This window comes from Narcine bancroftii, chromosome 14, assembly GCF_036971445.1.
Source record: "Narcine bancroftii isolate sNarBan1 chromosome 14, sNarBan1.hap1, whole genome shotgun sequence".
Taxonomy (NCBI): domain Eukaryota; kingdom Metazoa; phylum Chordata; class Chondrichthyes; order Torpediniformes; family Narcinidae; genus Narcine; species Narcine bancroftii.
The window spans coordinates 49,234,564-49,254,055 of record NC_091482.1 but is presented as its reverse complement, the minus strand read 5'-3'; the positions used below and the strand labels follow the sequence as shown (position 1 = coordinate 49,254,055).

The following is a 19,492-nucleotide window of genomic DNA, read 5'->3' as shown; positions in this document are numbered from 1 at the left end:
AAATAAACCCAATGATCTGGCCTCCAGAACCACCTTTGGCAACGGATTCACCACCCTCTAGCTGAAGAAATTCCTCCACAATGGGAAACAAATGTTTCACTAAATTCCAACAGATACAGGCCAAGAACGGTTAAATACTCCTCATGTGATAATCCTTCCATTCCCAGAATCATCTCTGTGAACCTCCTTAGAGCCCCCTACCACATCAGTACATCTTTTCTTAAGTGAGGAGCCCAAAACTAATCACAATACTCCAAGTGAGTTCTCACCAGTGGCTTATAAAGGTGTGTTTCAATCATACACAACCCCTGTGCTTCAACTAATTTTCCAGAAGGTCATAAAATGTTATGGTGCTTTAATGTTCCCTGACGCTGCTGTAAAACACTGAATTTCACGACTTGCTCATAACAATAAATTCTGATTCTTCCTGCATCATCTGTTTCTCTCCTCCACAAACAATGCCTGACCTGCTGAGTGCTTCCATCATTTTCAATTGATTATTTCCAGTGTCTTCAGTTGAATCTTTTCTTGGAAAGTAATCAATTGGGCCCTGGATCCATTGATCAACAAAGAGAAATTTCTTTACCCACAGAATACAAATGATGTGGAATTCATTATCAAGTCAAATGACTCGTTCACAAAGTGCATTGGAGGACCTCTCCATCTGTATTTTAACCCCAATCTTCTACTCTTTTGCCTCTCCTTTCCCTCCACCCTTGATTCTATATTTTCACCATATCCCACACATCCTGTGCCCTTCAATATCCCCATTCCCTCAACTTTTTTTCTTCTACCCTTCAACCTGCATCAACCAATCAGCACTTACCTGTTAACAAAACCTGCAACTCCATCCCTTACCCCCACCCTCCTCCCACTCCCCTACACCTCCTTCCCTTCCCATACACCACCTAACCCCACTCCCTCCTACACCCTACCACACACATTGCTCTTCCTTCCCCTCTACACCCCCTATTTCCCTACACCACCTTACACCCCCTTCCTGCACCCACTACTCCCCTTCTCTCCCCTGCACCACCTTCCCCTCTCTGCCTTCCCTCCCCACCTCTGCCTTCCCTCCCCACCTCTGCCTACCACCTCCCCTTCCCCTCCACCCTTCCCCTCCACCCTCCCCCTACTGCCTACCCCTCCCCTCCCCCTCTCACCTCCCCTCTTCCCCCTCCCACCTCCCCTCTTCCCCCTCCCACCTCCCCTCTCCCTCTCTCCCCCCCACATCCCTTTCCCTCTCTCCCCCCACGTCCCTTTCCCTCTCTCCCCCCCACGTCCCTTTCCCTCTCTCCCCCCCACGTCCCTTTCCCTCTCTCCCCCCCCACGTCCCTTTCCCTCTCTCCCCCCCCACGTCCCTTTCCCTCTCTCCCCCCCCACGTCCCTTTCCCTCTCTCCCCCCCCACGTCCCTTTCCCTCTCTCCCCCCACGTCCCTTTCCCTCTCTCCCCCCACGTCCCTTTCCCTCTCTCCCCCCACGTCCCTTTCCCTCTCTCCCCCCCACGTCCCTTTCCCTCTCTCCCCCCCACGTCCCTTTCCCTCTCTCCCCCCCGTCCCTTTCCCTCTCTCCCCCTCCCATCCCTTTCCCTCTCTCCCCCTCCCATCCCTTTCCCTCTCTCCCCCTCCCATCCCTTTCCCTCTCTCCCCCTCCCATCCCTTTCCCTCTCTCCCCCTCCCATCCCTTTCCCTCTCTCCCCCTCCCATCCCTTTCCCTCTCCCCCCCATTCCTTTCCCTCTCCCCCCCATCCCTTTCCCTCTCTCCCCCCCATCCCTTTCCCTCTCTCCCCCCCATCCCTTTCCCTCTCTCCCCCATCCCTTTCCCTCTCACCCCCCATCCCTTTCCCTCTCCCCCCATCCCTTTCTCTCCAACTACTTAGACCCCTTACCTGTTTAAAACCTGGGCCTTCACCAGCTATTTTCCTAGCCCTCCCCCTTCTCCAAACGACAATTCCTTATTCTTCCCCCCACCGTCCCCATTCTTGCCCCCTTCTTGCCTGCTGCACCTCGCCGGAAGTCCCGACCATCGAATGAACCCGGATGTGCCGGACGATGATTGGTCACGAGCTTGTTGCTTCCGGTAGGAGATGGTGGCTGCAGAGGTGAGCGGAGTGTCGGAGGGAGGTTGAAGTCAGCCGGTGGGAGGGGAACAGGGTTGAATAGGGAATGGAAAGGAGAGGGAAGGAAAAAGGGGGGGGGATATGTGGGGAAGGGGGATGTAGGGGAGGGGGATATGTGGTGGGGAGGGGTGATGTGTGGGGGGGGGGAATGATTTGTGGTGGGGGGAATGATTTGTGGTGGGGGGATGATTTGTGGTGGGGGGATGTGAGGGGGAGGGGGGATGTGAGGGGGAGGGGGGGATGTGAGGGGGAGGGGGGGATGTGAGGGGGAGGGGGGATGTGAGGGGGAGGGGGGGATGTGAGGGGGAGGGGGGATGTGAGGGGGAGGGGGGGATGTGAGGGGGAGGGGAATGTGAGGGGGAGGGGAATGTGAGGGGGAGGGGAATGTGAGGGGGAGGGGAGTGTGAGGGGGAGGGGAATGTGTGAGGGGGAGGGGGGTGTGAGTGGGAGATGTGGGAGGATGGGGTAGAATTTTTGTGTTTAACCATCAATGATCAAGACCAAGGTGAGAGTAACTTTTGTTTAGAAAGAAATATTTGAGTAAGTGCAATGCCTAGAAGCCCAACTCAAATCCCATTCAGTGGTTGTTTTTTGGAAATATTTTATTAAAGCACTATTTAAATTGCAGTACAAAAGTTTGAAAATTGTTATGCATAAAAAATGTTAGATGTGGTATGTATAAAAAGAAACAAGAAACCTCCCCCCACCTAATCCCACCTCCCTCCCCTACCAAAACCCTTGTGAAAGAAAATGAAATGGAGAAAAGAATTAGAAAGAGATTAAAAAGAAAAAAAAGGAGAATACCAAGAGAATAAACATAGCATAAATTCTGATTGGAGGCTTTCATAGAGCTTTAAATGTACATACCCACATTTTATAAATAAGGGTGCCATTAAACCAAATTCAATGTTGATCTGCTCAGAACTGTAACCAGCTGATGTCTTACAGCTCTGTCTTGCTCCAGAGTTGTGCATTGTCATAGGGATTGTTATTAAATTTTAAATTTAGCCATTCAGCATGGTTACAGGCCCTTTTGGCCCATGAGCCTGTACACCAATTGACCTATACCCCCAGTACGTTTGATAGGAGGCAACCAGAGCACCCGGGGAAACTCATGCAGTCATAGGGAGAACGTACAAACCCCATTCAGACAGCAGTGGATTCGAGTCCCGATTGCTGGTGCTGTTACAACTAACCATGCGACCTCTGCTCAAACCGTGCTGCCTGACTTCATTGAAGTTTTCAGAATCTTGGGACTGATGAGTACAGACCTTGTTAGTGGTTGTCCTATGTGTGGTACCAAGCCTGTTTCCTGTCTTTCAAATTCTTGGTAGTTAATCTCGTACAATATATATTTATGCTCTTTTCAGTCGTAAAGGTTAGCAATTCTTCTGTAGTTATAGATCTGTGATAATTCTTTCATTAATTCTCTGATATATATATAACTGTTTGTAGACGTTTTAGCACTAAAAATATCAGTGATCAGATCTCTCTTAGTGATAATGAATAACTGAAGTTCCCTTTTCTGCAGTGGTTCTCACCTTTTTCTTTCCACTCCCATACCACTTTAAGTAATCCCTATTCCATCGGTGCTCTGTGATTAGTAAGGGATTATTTAAGGTGGCATGTGGGTGGAAAGAAAAAGTTTGAAAACCATTGTTTTAATTGTCCCCAATTGACTCGTTATATGCACGGTTTCATCACTCCAAAGGAAATGGGCCAATGACAATTTTTCTCAAGCAAAATTAGGTCTAGAGCAGTGATCCTCCACCTTCTCTTTCCACTCACATCCCACCTTAAGCAATCCCTTACTAATCATAGCGCACGAATGGCATAGGGATGACTTAAAGTCGGATGTGAGTGAAAAGAAAAAGGTTGAGAACCCCTGCTTTACTGCATGGTCTAACAGTCAATTGGTGGAAATTCAGGAAAGAAATGAAATGGCAGCATTGAAAGGAAGTCCAATGCACTTTGTGCTTGAGTTGCTCCCTCTTTTTCATGAGGAGTAGGCCGTCTGGTCTGTCGAGCCTACTCTGCCATTCATTGAGATCCTGGCTGATGATGAAATGTGATGAGCCATCAACTGCAGCAGCATTTTGGGGAAGTCACGTGATGGAGTAGTGGCCGGACGGTGAACTCCAGCCCTCTCCAGAAAAGTTGAAAAAAATAAAGGAAAGTGTCAGAAATAAAACTTCTCACACATGAGTCTCTTTAAAACTGATGACACGACAAGCTTTATTTACAAGTCTGCAGAGTTGGACTCAACTGGTTTCTCACCAGTTAAGCCCCGATACATACAGTGCATTGATTTTTATACCTTTATTATTTGCCCTTCCCCTTCTTATTAATACTGTTTTAATTGGTTAGTATTACAAAAACATTCTAAGTATAACTGCATTATTAATTATCACGTTCGTTACGTACGCTGTGAACTCTACATTCACTAAATTCTGTTTCTCACACTTCTTATCAATCCTTTGTCTCCTGCATGTCTCTCACTATGACCATGAAAAGATAGGTTTAAAAAAAACATTCAGCAGCTCCTTCTGTCCTTGACTGCTAGTAAACTCTCTGTCCGTTCTGGCTTCCCTGTTTCTGATTAATCATCACATTTTAACTTAAGTCTTTTTAACCTAAATTCTCTATATCACAATCCACCCCTTTCTCTCTTTAAAATGTGTTGAATATATGTATAGATATAAATGGGGATTCTAAGCTAGGGAAGAAAAATGTTTTATGATACATTAATCTCACGCTGAAAGAAAAGTCTTACAGGGTCTCCCATCCCCCCTGGTTGCATAGCTTGTTCGACCATGGAAATCACCAGGCTGCGTAGACAGGGAATAATACAGGGCAAAATAAGTAGGAGGAATAAAATACCTCCGATGACCCACAAGAAGGTACGCCACCAGGTTCCTCCAAACCATTTGTCCATCCAATTAAATTGTGGGAAAGGATGCCAGGTTTGAACCGGTACATGGGACAATGTACGAATATTATCAGCGATTTTACGAACGGCTTTTCCATTATCATCAATTTGTAAGCAGCAGTTAGTCAAATTAAGTTTGCCACATACACCTCCTTCCGTGGCTAGGAGATAGTCTAGGGCTAGACGGTTCTGATATATAGCAGAGCGCATTTGACCTTGCTGGGATGCAAGTAATTGCAGGGCTATAGCTGTTTGATTTGTAACAATTTCAAGCACTGCTTGTAAGCGAATTATACGATTTAACATATATATAGGAGTACGATAACCCCAAGATCCATCTTGAGCCCATGTAGCGGGACCATATTATTGAATTATGCGCTCTGGAGGCCAATCATCTCTCCATTCTCCCAAATGTACCGTGGTAGAGCGGGGTGCACGATGTAATGTATCAAAGATCTTCACGCCTAATTTATGACCGTGATCGTGGGGTAGAAGGAAAAATTCTGGGCGGATTATTCCTAGGAAACAAGTTCCACTCCACTGTGAGGGAAGACGAGTATAAGCTTTATTACCACATACCCAGAATAATCCATTTGGGGATACTCCATACCCCCTTTCCCAAACTCTTTTAAGAACAGGATTTGATTGGTATGGTCCTGTGATGGTGGAAGTGGTACAATTCCAAAACTGAATACTGCTATTAGACAGGGGTAGGCAATTAGTTTTAAAAACAGTGGATAAGAACCAAGTTTGAGGTTTAGGAAACCAAGTGAAAACACCAGGCGAAATGTGAATCCATACAGCCTTGCAGGGACTTTCTCCTACTGGGTATTTGCCGGCTCGTGAGAGACAATAAAAACCAGAGGGGACGTTAGAGAGAGACCAGGTTTCTCTTGATCTCGTTCGGTTAGTTGTCCAAATGCGGGAAATCATGGTCAATGAATTGAGAGGTTCTCCCCACCAAGGCCATTGTTCTGACATCCGTGGACCCCCGCAGACCCAACAATTAGTTACATTAAAAGTTCCTGCAATTTTAGTTGCCAGATCTACAAAAAGGTTATCTCCCCCAATTACATTACCGAAATTTACATGGTTATTTGGATGGACTCGAACTAAGTCCGGCTGTCTTAAAGGGACAGGCAATCTCGAGTGTGGAGTGTAACTTCTCATTGGAACAGTACGTTGGTGTATGCAAAACCAGAGTCCATCAGGGCATGGTGGGCTTGAGTCACCTTTCCAACCGTTAAGAGGGAAAGGAGTGGTATTAGGAATCTGTATATAATGACCTATATTATTTCCTTCTTTTTCCATACAAGGGGTATATGGATGTTGGGTGGTATTTTCTGCCCAGCATTTCTCAGGAACTGAGGTATGGGAAATGAAATTACCTTCCTTTCTTCCCCAAATGTGGTCCTGAAACAGGACCACTGTATCTCTGCATTTCTTACATTTCACACCTGATAAAGACATAGGCAAACTAAGAAAAATCAAAGAACATAACAATAACATTGTGAATTAAGTCTTTTTGCGAAATCGTAAGGTAAGAGGTTTTTCTCCAGGAATACAAGTCCAATCTGAGTTCGTATCAGGGTCCTGTGGCGCCTCTACAGGTCCCTTAAATCTGCATGCGTGTGTCCACCCCTTCTCTCTTGTTCGTGCTGCAGCTTCTGTAGTTAAGAGAACTTGGTATGGACCTTCCCACTGGGGCTGGAGTTTTTCAGTCTTCCAGGTCTTGATAAGAATCCAGTCTCCTGGTTCCACTTTGTGTAAAGAAAAGTCTAGAGGCGGTGTTTGTGCCAATAGTCCTCTCTTTCGTAAATCTGTAAGAGAGCGTGACAGTGCCTGTAAATAGTTCCTAACAAATATATCCCCTTCCCCCAAGGTGGGACACCCCTCAACTGTACTCCAGAAGGGAAGCCCAAACATCATTTCATAAGGGGACAGCCCTACATCTTTTCGTGGGGCAGTACGAATTCTCAATAAGGCTAGGGGCAGACACTTTATCCAAGGCATTTTAGTTTCCACCATTAACTTTGTCAATTGGATTTTTAGTGTTCCATTCATACGTTCGACCTTCCCTGAGCTTTGTGGATGCCAAGGGGTATGTAATTTCCAAGAGACCTGTAATGCATCACAAATCAATTGCTGGATTTTTGAAGAAAAATGTGGACCCCTGTCTGAGTCTATAGAATCCATTATACCATATCTGGGGATTATCTGCTCTAGGAGGAGGCGAGCTACTGTAGAGGCTGTAGTATTTATTGTTGGGAAGGCTTCTACCCATCGGGTAAAGTGATCTATTATCACCAACAGATATTTCCATCTTTGAACTTGAGGTAACTCTGTGAAGTCGATCTGGATACGTTGAAAAGGGTGTATGGCTAATGGTTGACCTCCCATGGTCCCTGTCCTCATTATCTTCTTATTAATTTTTGTGCATAGGTAACAATTTTGCACCTCTTGTTGGGCCAAGGTGTAGATTCCCTTACACACATAATCTCGAAGCACTGTGTCACATAAGGCTTGGGTGCCCCAGTGGCTCTGTTGATGCAGGTGTTTTAAAATATTGCGAGTTATTTCTTTATTTAGAACAATTCTTCCATCTGGTGTTTTCCATGTTCCATCAGGTAACTGGCTTGCGCCCAGCTGATCCATGTTCTTTTCTTCCTTAGCAGTGAAAATGGGAGCTGTCTTTATGCCTTGCCTTATTGGGATTAAAGTCAGCAAACGGACTTCTTGTTGCATGGCTGCTCTTTTGGCTTCTTCATCAGCCAGTCTGTTTCCAATTGCTGTTGGGTTATCTCCCCTTTGATGGCTTGGTATGTAGACCACTGCTATTTCTTGGGGTAATGTTAAGGCTTCTAGAGTCAGAGTAATCATCTGTTCGTGTGCCAATTCCTTTCCTCTTGATGTTATTAGACCACGCTCCTTCCAGATCTTACCAAAGGTATGCACTACCCCGTATGCGTATTTGGAATCTGTGTAAATTGTTCCAATTTTCTTTGCCAGTATTCTGAGGGCTCTCTGCAAGGCATATAGTTCACAGGATTGTGCTGACCAGCTTCCGGGTAGTCTCGTGGATTCTACTACTTTCCAAGTATTTCCTTCTATTATAGCATACCCATTTCTTCTCATTCCGTCAACACATCTGGCGGAGCCGTCAATGTAGAATTCATATCCTTCTCCCAGCGGAGTATCGCAAAGGTCTTCTCGTGTCTTGGTCTGAAGATCTGTCAACTCGACACAGTCATGCTCCACCTCTTTCTCTGTTTCACTGCCGTATAAAAATTGAGCTGGATTGCAGCTATTAATTTTTGCAAACTGTAAATCTTCTCCAACCATTAAAATGGTTTCATACTTTAATATGCGAGAATCAGTCAGCCATCGATGGGCAGTTTGTGTTAATAAAACACTCACAGAATGGGAGGTGTACACAGTCATCTTTCCTCCAAAAGTAAGTTTACGTGCTTCCTCTACCAACAGAGCAGCAGCCGCTACTCCCTGGATACACGTCGGCCATCCGCGAGACACTGGGTCCATCATTTTGGAAAGGAAAGCCACTGGGTGTCGCTGACCGCCTTTTTCCTGTGTTAAAACTCCCACAGCTGTTCCTTGGTTATGAGTGACAAATAGCTGGAAGGGCTGTTTTAAAGAGGGCAGAGTGAGCACTGGGGCTCGTGTTAGGCGATGTTTCAAGTCCTCGAACCATCCCTCCTCCTCCTGGGTCCATTTCAATGGATAGTCATTTTCATTTGTCAGTTTATCATACATAAACTTCACCAAAACTGAGTAGTCCTCTATCCATAACCTACAGTATCCTAAGAGTCCCAGGAATTGTCTTATTTCCTTCTTATTACGGGGTAAAGGCATTCTAGTGATTCCCGCAATTCGTTCAGGGGTAATTCGTTTCTGTCCTTTACTTATCTGGTGTCCCAGATATATTACAGTTTTCTCAACAAACTGTAACTTGTTTCTGGACACTCGTAGACCCTTTTTCCCCAGATAATTCAAGAGTCTAATGGTCTCTCCCCTCATTTCTTGTTCCTTGGGTCCTGATAATAGTAAATCATCCACATACTGCATTAGTTGGGAATCATCAGATTGTGGATAGTCCATCAGGATTTGTTCTAGCATTTGTCCAAACAGGTTTGGAGATTCAGTGAACCCTTGGGGCAATACAGTCCACCGAAACTGTCTCCGTCTACCTGTCCATGGATTTTCCCATTCAAACGCAAACATATCTCTACTTTCCTCTTCTAACGGACAAGTCCAGAAGGCATCCTTCAAGTCGATAACACTAAACCACTCATGGTCTGGGGGAATCCGACTCATAATAGTATAGGGATTAGGCACCACTGGGTGGCGGGTCTGAACAATAGCATTCAAACTTCTTAGTTCCTGAACTAGGCGATAGGATCCATCTGACTTTTTTACTGGGAGTATAGGGGTGTTATAAGGTGACATGCATTCTTCTAATAGTCCGTCTCGTATTAAAGTCTCAATTTCCGGCTGTAGCCCTTTTCTCCCTTCCAAAGAAATAGGATACTGACGTTTCCTTACCGGCTGATGACCTGGTATTAATGTGACATGTAAAGGTGGGATGTCCAGACCTCCTCGATTTCCCTCCTTATACCAGACTCTCTCGTCAATCTGCCGTTCATCCTCTTCCTTTAAAGCGCAGAGGTGGACTCGCACTTCTCCGTCCACAGGGAGAGCACCCAAACCTAGGAGAGCCTGTAAGTCCCTTCCTAGGAGGTTAAATCCAGCCGAAGGTAATAACAAGAGGTCTTGTACCCCTTCTCTTTCTTCCAGTTTCACTGTTACTTGGGGAATTATTGATACCATTCTGGGAGCCCCTTCTATCCCAGAAATTGTCAAATTACTTTTTATAGGCTCAGTTCCGATTGGCACAGTTATTACACTACTTCGTTCCGCTCCTGTGTCCACCATAAACACCACCTCTTCTCCCTTGGGACCAATTTTTAGTTTTACCAGGGGTTCCCTCTTATATTTGGTCCCTAACATTTGGAACCCCTGACACCCCTAATCTTCTTCCATAAGTTCGAGGGCACGCAATTCCCTCTTGTATCGGGGCATTCCCTCTTAAAGTGTCCTTCCTCATTGCAGTAATAGCACTTAACGAACCTCCGGGGTCTTCCCTCTCTTGGATATTTTGGATTGTTTAGAGGAAGGTTTTGTTTTCTTTCCCCTCTGGATTCAGCATTCATCTGTCGGATAGTCTGTACCATAACCTTTGTCGCCTTCTTTTGATCTTCTTCTTCTCTCTGCACATATACTTTTTGTGCCTTTTTTAACAGTTCACTTAGGGGTTTTTCACTCCAGTCCTCCTCCTTTTCTAGTTTCTTTCTAATGTCTTGCCATGATTTGGAAACAAATTCAATTCGAATAAGCTGTTCACCCATTGGTGTACTAGGGTCCACACCAGCATACTGTTGGACATTCTTTCTCACCCTCTCCAAAAAATCAGTAGGGGACTCGTCTTTCCCCTGGTGGTTCCCAAATGCCTTGGTAAAATTGTGACCCTTTGGCACAGCCTCCCGTATCCCTTTAATTGTCCATTCTCTATATTGTCTCATACTTGCCAATCCCTCGGGTGTTCGTTTGTCCCACCTGGGTTCATTTAAGGGATATTTTTGTTCATGGGGTCTAGGGTCCCCAGGTTGTTCATATTCCCACATGAGGAGGGCAGCCCGTCGAATCATCTGCCTCTCCTGGGGTGAAAATAATGTTCCCATTATTGCCTGCATCTCTTCCCACGTATATGTGTTTGGTCCCAAGAATTGGTCAAGCTGTTCAGCCAGTCCTATAGGATCTTCCAATAACTTTTTCATTTCTTTCTTAAATCCCCGCACCTCTGTACTAGTTAGGGGAACATTCACATATCCCGTTCCCCCTCCCGGTCCTCCCATAGGAACTTCTCTTAGGGGATTTAGGTTTATTGAAAACTTTGATGGTCCTGGACCAGTCTGGGATCTTGTCCAGGGTCAGTTTACCGGTGGAAGTTTAGGGTCCGACTCCCTTAATTCATCCTTTTTATCCCGGCCCCCTTGGGGGCAATCAGATTCATCACCTTTCCCCTCCGGTAATAAGCTTTCCTCGGGCGCAGTAGGCACCGGGGGAATATAAGGAGGGGGAAGGTTGTCCAGAGGTTCCCATTTCTTTTCTCCTGCCACTCTCAATTTAAAACATTCTGTTAAGGATCCTGGCCAGGGAACCCAACAAAATGCATATGCTGACTCTTCTTGATTCACCTTTGGTCTCGAATTTACATATATGTTTAATGCTTGTCTAACCCAATCCTCATCAGATCCAAATTTCGGCCACCAGACCGAGGAACCTTTAATAGGTTGTTTTGACCAAAGGAGACAATATTGGATCATCTTTTTCTTGTTTTTGTCCCGATATCTTTTACTATCCCAATTTTCAAACATTCTCCCCAAAGGGCTGTCAAGGGGTACTCCCAGGAATTGTCCTGAATTTTCAGACGAGCCCTTAGATTTTGATCCTCCCATTTTCCCACCTAGATCTGTTTATCGTTGCTGAGGACCCTCTCGCTCTGGACCCTACTCCCTTCCTCTCAGACGCCTCGTCGGAGGTGCTGGCCCTCCTTCGGTTACCGCTGAGGTTTTCCTGGGGTTGACCCCTCTCTTCTCGGCACTTCGTCGGAGGTGCTGTCCCTCCTTCGGTTACCGCCGAGGTTTCCCTGGGGTCTATCCTAGAGTCCCGCGACAGGGTCCTCACACAACGACAAAAGATGTATACTTAATCTATTCCGTTAGGTTTTTATCCAAACAGGTGTATCCCGTTACACCTGTTACCCAATCCCCACACCACAATCGTAAGTCGTCACTTACCGGTGTCTTCCCGGGGATTGAACCGTCACCCTTCTCCTCTCCGTCTTGTCGTGTCACCCTGTCCGGATACCACTCGCTCAAGCCGCCCGAAGCGACGAGCAAGGGACTAGGAGCCGCTGAACTCAGCGGGGTGCACCGCCTCCGATGTCCCTCTTCTCGCCTCCCCTCACGGCCGGAGTGTAGATCCCGGACGAGCCCCCATTTGTCAGAAATAAAACTTCTCACACATGAGTCTCTTTAAAACTGATGACACGACAAGCTTTATTTACAAGTCTGCAGAGTTGGACTCAACTGGTTTCTCACCAGTTAAGCCCCGATACATACAGTGCATTGATTTTTATACCTTTATTATTTGCCCTTCCCCTTCTTATTAATACTGTTTTAATTGGTTAGTATTACAAAAACATTCTAAGTATAACTGCATTATTAATTATCACGTTCGTTACGTACGCTGTGAACTCTACATTCACTAAATTCTGTTTCTCACACTTCTTATCAATCCTTTGTCTCCTGCATGTCTCTCACTATGACCATGAAAAGATAGGTTTAAAAAAAACATATTCAGCAGCTCCTTCTGTCCTTGACTGCTAGTAAACTCTCTGTCCGTTCTGGCTTCCCTGTTTCTGATTAATCATCACATTTTAACAAGTCTTTTTAACCTAAATTCTCTATATCACAGAAAGCACAAAGGCACAAAAATAAAAATTAAAGTAAAGTGAATATAAAGGTGGAAAGAAGATGGCGACGAAAAAAGAAAAGTCGAAACCAACGGTAAGAAGAGAGGAAGAGAAGTCAACGGAAGAAGAAGGCCTTACCTGTTCGAAGAGGCCCGCGGTGGAGAGAGAAACCCGCTCCCTCAGGTCGGTAGAAAGTGGACTACAAAAATGGCTCGCTGAGCCGAGTAAAAGTGCGCAACCACGCATGCAAAAAAACACACCGACGGGAGGGGTGTCCAGCTGGGGAGTCGATCTCCACAGCCGGCAGTGACAGCTACAGAACAGCAGCAGCAAGAGGAGAACATAGAAGACAACGAAAACAAGAAAGAAGAGAAGAAAAAGAAAACAAAGAAACAACAGATGGCCAACCCAGAGGAAGAGGAAGAGTACAGTGAAATGGAAGAAGAAGGGAAAGGCAAGACAATGGATATATTTTCTCTTATTAAAGATTCATTTAAAGAATGGCAAGCACAAGAATTTAGTGATTTAAGAAGAAGAATAAACAGTACAGAAGAGAAAGTGAATAAAATAGATATGACCATATCAGAAATAGGAAAAAGAATGGACAAGGTGGAAGAACGAGAAGCAGCAGTAGAAATGGAGGTAGAGGACTTAAAAAAGAAATTAGAAGAATCTAATAAAAAAGTTAAAGAGACACAAGAGCTGTTAGCTCAGAAAATAGATATAATGGAAAATTATAACAGAAGAAATAACATAAAGATAGTGGGCCTTAAGGAAGATGAAGAAGGCAAGAATATGAGAGAGTTTATAAAAGATTGGATCCCCAGGATCTTAGGATGTCCAGAACTACAGCAAGAAATGGAAATAGAAAGGGCACATAGAGCATTGGGCTTTAAACCACAACCACAACAAAAGCCAAGATCCATTTTAGTAAAATTCCTAAGATATACTACAAGAGAAAAGGTACTGGAGAAAACAATGGAGAAAGTAAGAGAGGACAACAAGCCACTGGAGTACAAAGGGCAAAAAATTTTTATTTATCCAGATATAAGTTTTGAACTCCTGAAGAAGAGAAAGGAGTTCAATACAGCAAAGGCGATTTTATGGAAGAAAGGGTATAAATTTATACTAAAGCATCCAGCGGTATTGAAAATATTTATTCCAGGACAGCAAAACAGACTATTCTCGGATGCAGAGGAAGCACGAAAATTTGCAGAACAATTACAAAATAGACTGAGAGATGAAGACGTGTAAAGAGAGTACAAAAGACTGCGAACTAAAAAGACGTGTGTATAGGACTATATACATATATAATACATATATTACATAAGTGTATGTGCATTTAAAAGAAAATATATAGTGTATAGAGAAGAATTAATGAGGGAAAAAAGGGGAAGAGAGGAGTAAAGAGGGAATTTAGAGAGTGACCTTTGTTGCATATAAAAATTGAAATCTTTTCTGGGGGGGGCTGGGTAGGGAGAAATTACGGTAACTGCAAAATCAGTTGACGCTTGCGAGTGAATTCGCAAATCCAAATGGGGAGGGGAGATGTGGTTGCCTGACAAGGGATAATGGGCAACTCAGGAAGGGGAGGGGACAATGGGGCTAAAGAAATATTAGGTAGGAGAATAAGGGGAATGTTTGATGTGTTAAAAATGTTGTCTTATAAACTGTTCAAAGAAAGAAAGCAGAAATGGATGAGAAGGAAAGGTGATGATGAGGAAATGGAAGGGAAAGATAAACAAAGTATAAAATGGCTACATTAAACTATATGACTTTAAATATTAATGGAATACATAACCAAATCAAAAGGAAGAAACTGCTAAATTTACCGAAAAAAGAAAAAATTGATATTGCATTTGTGCAAGAAACACACTTAACTGAAGTGGAGCACAAGAAATTAAAGAGAGATTGGATAGGACATGTAACGGCAGCGTCATATAACTCAAAAGCTAGAGGAGTGGCTATATTAATCAGTAAAAATGTAATAGGAGGGGATTTCAATCTCAATTTGGATTCAAACATAGATAAAACTGGGGAAAAAATTAACAGAAAGAATAAAGTAACCAAATTTATAATTAAATCGATGCAAGAAATGCAACTTTTGGATATATGGAGGAAACAACACCCAAAGGAAAAGGAATATTCATATTATTCGGATAGACATAAAACATATTCAAGAATAGATTTATTCCTGTTATCAGCTTGTATACAAGATAGAGTTAGGAAAACAGAATATAAAGCTAGAATATTATCGGACCATTCACCCTTGATATTAACAATAGAGTTAGAGGATATCCCTCCAAAAATGTATAGATGGAGATTAAACCCCATGCTACTTAAAAGACAGGATTTTAGAGAATTCATAGAAAGACAAAATGTATTTTGAAATAAATACAGAATCAGTGAAGGATAAGTTTATATTATGGGATGCAATGAAAGCGTTCATCAGAGGGCAAATAATAAGTTACATAACTAAGATGAAGAAGGATTACAATCAGGAAACCGAACAGTTGGAAAAGGAAATAGCAGATATAGAGAAAGAATTAGCAAGGAAGGAAGACACTACTAAAAGAAGGGAATTGGTAGATAAAAAAATAAAATATGAAACATTTCAAGCATATAAGGTGGAGAAAAATATAATGAAGACAAAGCAGAAATATTACGAACTAGGAGAAAAAATGCACAAAATTCTAGCGTGGCAGCTTAAGACAGAACAAACTAAAAGAATGGTATTGGCATCAAGGAAAAAAGATAAACAGATCACATATAATCCAATGGAAATTAATGAAAATTTCAGAGAATTCTACGAACAATTATACCAAACTGAAAACGAAGGGAAAGAAGGCAAAATAGATGAATTCTTAACTAAAATTGAACTACCGAAATTACAAACAGAGGAACAAAATAAATTAATAGAACCATTTGAAATAGTAGAAATACAAGAGACAATAAAAAATCTGCCGAATAATAAAACACCAGGAGAGGATGGTCTCCCAATAGAATTCTATAAAACATTAATTCCTCCCCTCCTGGAAGTAATCAACCAGATTGATAAAACACAAAGCTTACCAGATTCGTGCAAACCAGCAATAATTACAGTAATACCAAAGGCAGGGAAAGATCCACTTGCACCAGCATCATATCGACCAATATCTCTACTTAACACAGATTACAAGATAATAGCTAAATTATTAGCAAACAGATTAGCTGATTATGTACCAAAAATAGTAAGTCTAGACCAAACTGGATTCATAAAAAAAAGACGAACAACAGATAATATTTGTAAGTTTATTAACTTAATTCATGCAGTAGAAGGAAATAAAACTCCAACAGTAGCGGTTGCTTTAGACGCAGAGAAGGCCTTCGACAGAGTAGAATGGAATTATTTATTCAAGGTACTACAAAAATTTAGTTTACCAGAGAAATATATTAATTGGATTAAAGCATTATATAAGGGGCCATTGGCAAGAGTGACAGTAAATGGATATGTATCAAAACATTTTAACTTAAGCAGATCAACAAGACAGGGATGCCCACTATCGCCCTTATTGTTCGCGTTAGCCATAGAACCACTTGCAGAACTGATAAGAACAGAAAATAAAATAAAAGGGATAAAAATAAAAGGCAAGGAATACAAAATCAGTTTATTTGCAGATGATGTTATAGTATACCTAACGGAACCAGAAACATCAATAAAAGAATTACATAAGAAATTGAAGGAGTATGGAGAAGTGTCGGGATACAAGATTAATGCAAATAAAAGTGAAGCAATGCCAATGAATAATGGGGATTTCTCAAAATTCAAGAAAGAATCACCGTTTAGATGGCAAATGCAAACAATACGATACCTAGGTATACAAATAAATAAAAACCTCAGCCATCTATATAAACTTAATTATTATCCACTAATGAAAATATACAGGAAGATTTAGAGCATTGGAAAGACTTACCATTAACACTAATAGGAAGGATAAACTGTATTAAAATGAACATTTTTCCAAGGATACAATACCTATTTCAGGCTCTGCCAATACACTTGACAGAAAAATTCTTTAAGGAGTTAAAGAAAATAATAAGGAAATTTTTATGGAAAGGGGGGAAACCGAGGATAGCACTAGATAAATTAACAGAATAGTATAGACAAGGAGGCTTACAACTGCCAAATATTAAAAATTATTATAGAGCCGCACAATTAAGATGTCTATCAGATTTTTACCAAACAAAAGAAAAGCCAGATTGGACTAGATTAGAGCTAGACAAAATAGTGGAGAAGATACCTGAACATATATTATATAAATGGGATGAAAAATTGGTAAAACATAGGAATTCTCCAGTATTGCACCATTTGCTTAATATTTGGAAGAAGATTCATGTAGAAAGAAATAAAATAAACTACCAATTATCAAAACTAATACTGATGCAAAATCAGCTCATCCCTTTTACGGTAGATAACCTGTCTTTTAGAGAATGGGAGAAAAAAGGGATTAAAAGAATAGAAAATTGTTTTTCGGGGAATAAATTATTATCCTTTGAACAAATGAAGGATAAATATAATATAACTCAAGATACAGTGCTGGCATATTACCAATTGAAATCCTATTTAAAGGATAAATTGGGAAGTAGTCTGAAGTTACCAGAAGGAAGCAATTTTGAATATCTGATTACAGACAAAATGATAATTAAAAAATTTATAACAAACATGTATATCAAATTACAAGAAAAGGAGAATGAGGAAATAAATGATAAAACTAAATAAAAGTGGGAACAAGATCTAAACATAAAGATAAAAAAGGAAACATGGGAGAGGTTATGTTTAGGAACTATGAGAAATACAATAAATACGAGATTACGTATGATACAATATAATTGGATACATAGGTTATATATCACTCCTCAAAAGTTAAATAAATGGGATCCAACAGTATCTGACAGATGTTTTCGTTGTAAAAAAGAAATAGGAACAACAATTCATGCAATCTGGACTTGTGAAAAGGTGAAAAAATTTTGGGAAGATCTAAACCAGATATTAAATAAAATTACAGAAAGCAATATACCAAAAATCCCAGAGATCTTCCTCCTAAGTAACATAAAAAATAAAGAATTTGGACTTGATTTGGAGGGTGTACAAAAAAGATTTGTTAAGATAGCCCTAGCTGTAGCAAAAAAATGTATTATGTCAAACTGGAAATTAGAAGATAATTTGAAAATACAGCAATGGTATATAGAAATGAATAAATGTATTCCATTATAAAAAATAACATATAGTTTAAGAAATAATATAACATTATTTGAACAAATATGGGAGCCGTACATGGAATATAATAGAGAAAACCTACTGGAACATCTATCACCTAAAATGACAAAAGGAAAAGAGAATGGAAAGAATTGACTCAGTGGAAGTTTTTGTTCGTTAATGTTGAGTGACAACATTGTTTGATGGGTTTGATGTATCTTGGACTCAGAGTTTTGAAAGGATGGAGGGGGAGTGGGGGGGAGGGGAGGAGGGAGGGGGGAGAAAACGACACTGTATATTTGAAAGGAGAAATGTGTATATCTTGAATAATGTGATCTATAGTGTGAAAAATAAAATTTAAAAAAAACAAAGTATTTCACAAAGTAGAAATTAAGATACTGCAAGACAAATTTTTATTTTGTCTTAATTAATGAATGAATGACTGCACTGTGCAACTACTTGCTCTACTGAGTTTGTACAATAAAATGATCTAGCCAAACCAAGACTGAACTTGTACTAGACAACACAACTGGAAAAAAGCATTTACTTTGTTTTAAAGAATAAATAGTAATAAAATAATTTATATACATTGGAGAAAAAAAACTGCAGCAGCATGTTCTGCCTGGCAAATCTGTCACTTTACCATTACAATTAAGCCAACTTCATCTTAGAAGAACACAGAAATGCAAAAATACTCCTCAAGATTTAGATCCCACAACCAGTGGATCAAATTAAGTCCTGCCACTTGCTTGCCTGAATAATGGTGGGTGAATAGACCTTCCACAGCTTCCTCCTGAGATGCCCAAATTAACAGATGTAAGCGATTTCTGCTTACTCCAAGGGATTGGAGCAGGTAGCATTCTTGCTGTAGCCCTGGAGCCTTCCCAAATTTTCTGCAACTCAAACCATAATAGTCCAATGATATGACAAATTGATGAGGTGTGACCTGACGACAGGAACAAATTAAATCCTGCTAATTGCCATCACTTTGGTCTTTAGTCTTCAGAATGATGGGAGATGTCATTGAATGTGCCATCTAGCTGCAGATACCAATAACCAGGATGCTGTTGGCACACTGGACACTACAGTGCCATATTTGCAGGTGAATATTAAATGGATGACATGTTCCAGCTAATCTTGCAGATGAAGTATTATCAGCAAGACAAAGAATGGGTGACTGCAGATCAGCTGGAAAGTGCAGGAGTCCCTGGAATGCATTAGCCTCCAACTGGTGTTCACTATTGAAGATAATAGTTTAATGAACCTTAGCCACTGTGAAACATGGTTGATTAAGGATGGGGGTGGAGAGGACCTTGGTTCTACTTTCATTGCACATCTGTACATATGGGTGAAAAATGTTCACTCGGATACAATGTGAATCAGATAATAGTGAAATGGATTTCTGGTAATGGAGGTGAAGGCTAGAGAATGTTCTTTATTTCCTTATGGATACTAATTTAAGCTACCTAAAACAAATAGTTTTTTCAGTCCCTGTAAAACATTTTCATTGTTGATGCATTTACTTTACCCGTCACTCTTCTGAGGTAATGAACAGGCTAAGACTGGAGTTGAATAGAATACAATAGTTCCAAGCTCAGGAAGAGTGTAGACTGCCAGCTGATTGTTGGGCTTTACACACTTTCACCACTGGGGATA

General features: G+C 41.7%; 1 protein-coding gene and 1 long non-coding RNA gene across 4 annotated transcripts in view; one reads left to right on the top strand and one right to left on the bottom strand.

Annotated features, from left to right (window-relative positions):
- Positions 1-340: 340 nt before the first annotated feature.
- Positions 341-1,975, bottom strand: LOC138749407 (uncharacterized). The gene is made up of 2 exons (XR_011348613.1): positions 1,889-1,975; positions 341-550 (listed from the first exon to the last, which is right to left on the bottom strand). It is a non-coding gene; the product is annotated as an uncharacterized lncRNA (long non-coding RNA).
- Positions 1,976-1,998: 23 nt separating this feature from the next.
- The window catches only part of spg21 (SPG21 abhydrolase domain containing, maspardin), a 66,695-nt gene continuing 49,201 nt past the window's right edge, over positions 1,999-19,492 (top strand). The window contains exon 1 of one of the 3 annotated variants that reach the window (XM_069910684.1): positions 1,999-2,101. The gene's annotated coding sequence lies outside the window, so the exon portion shown is untranslated. Of the gene's footprint in view, positions 2,102-7,765; positions 7,868-18,852; positions 18,939-19,492 lie in introns of those variants that run through there. The other 2 variants (XM_069910685.1, XM_069910686.1) reach the window with 2 other exon arrangements.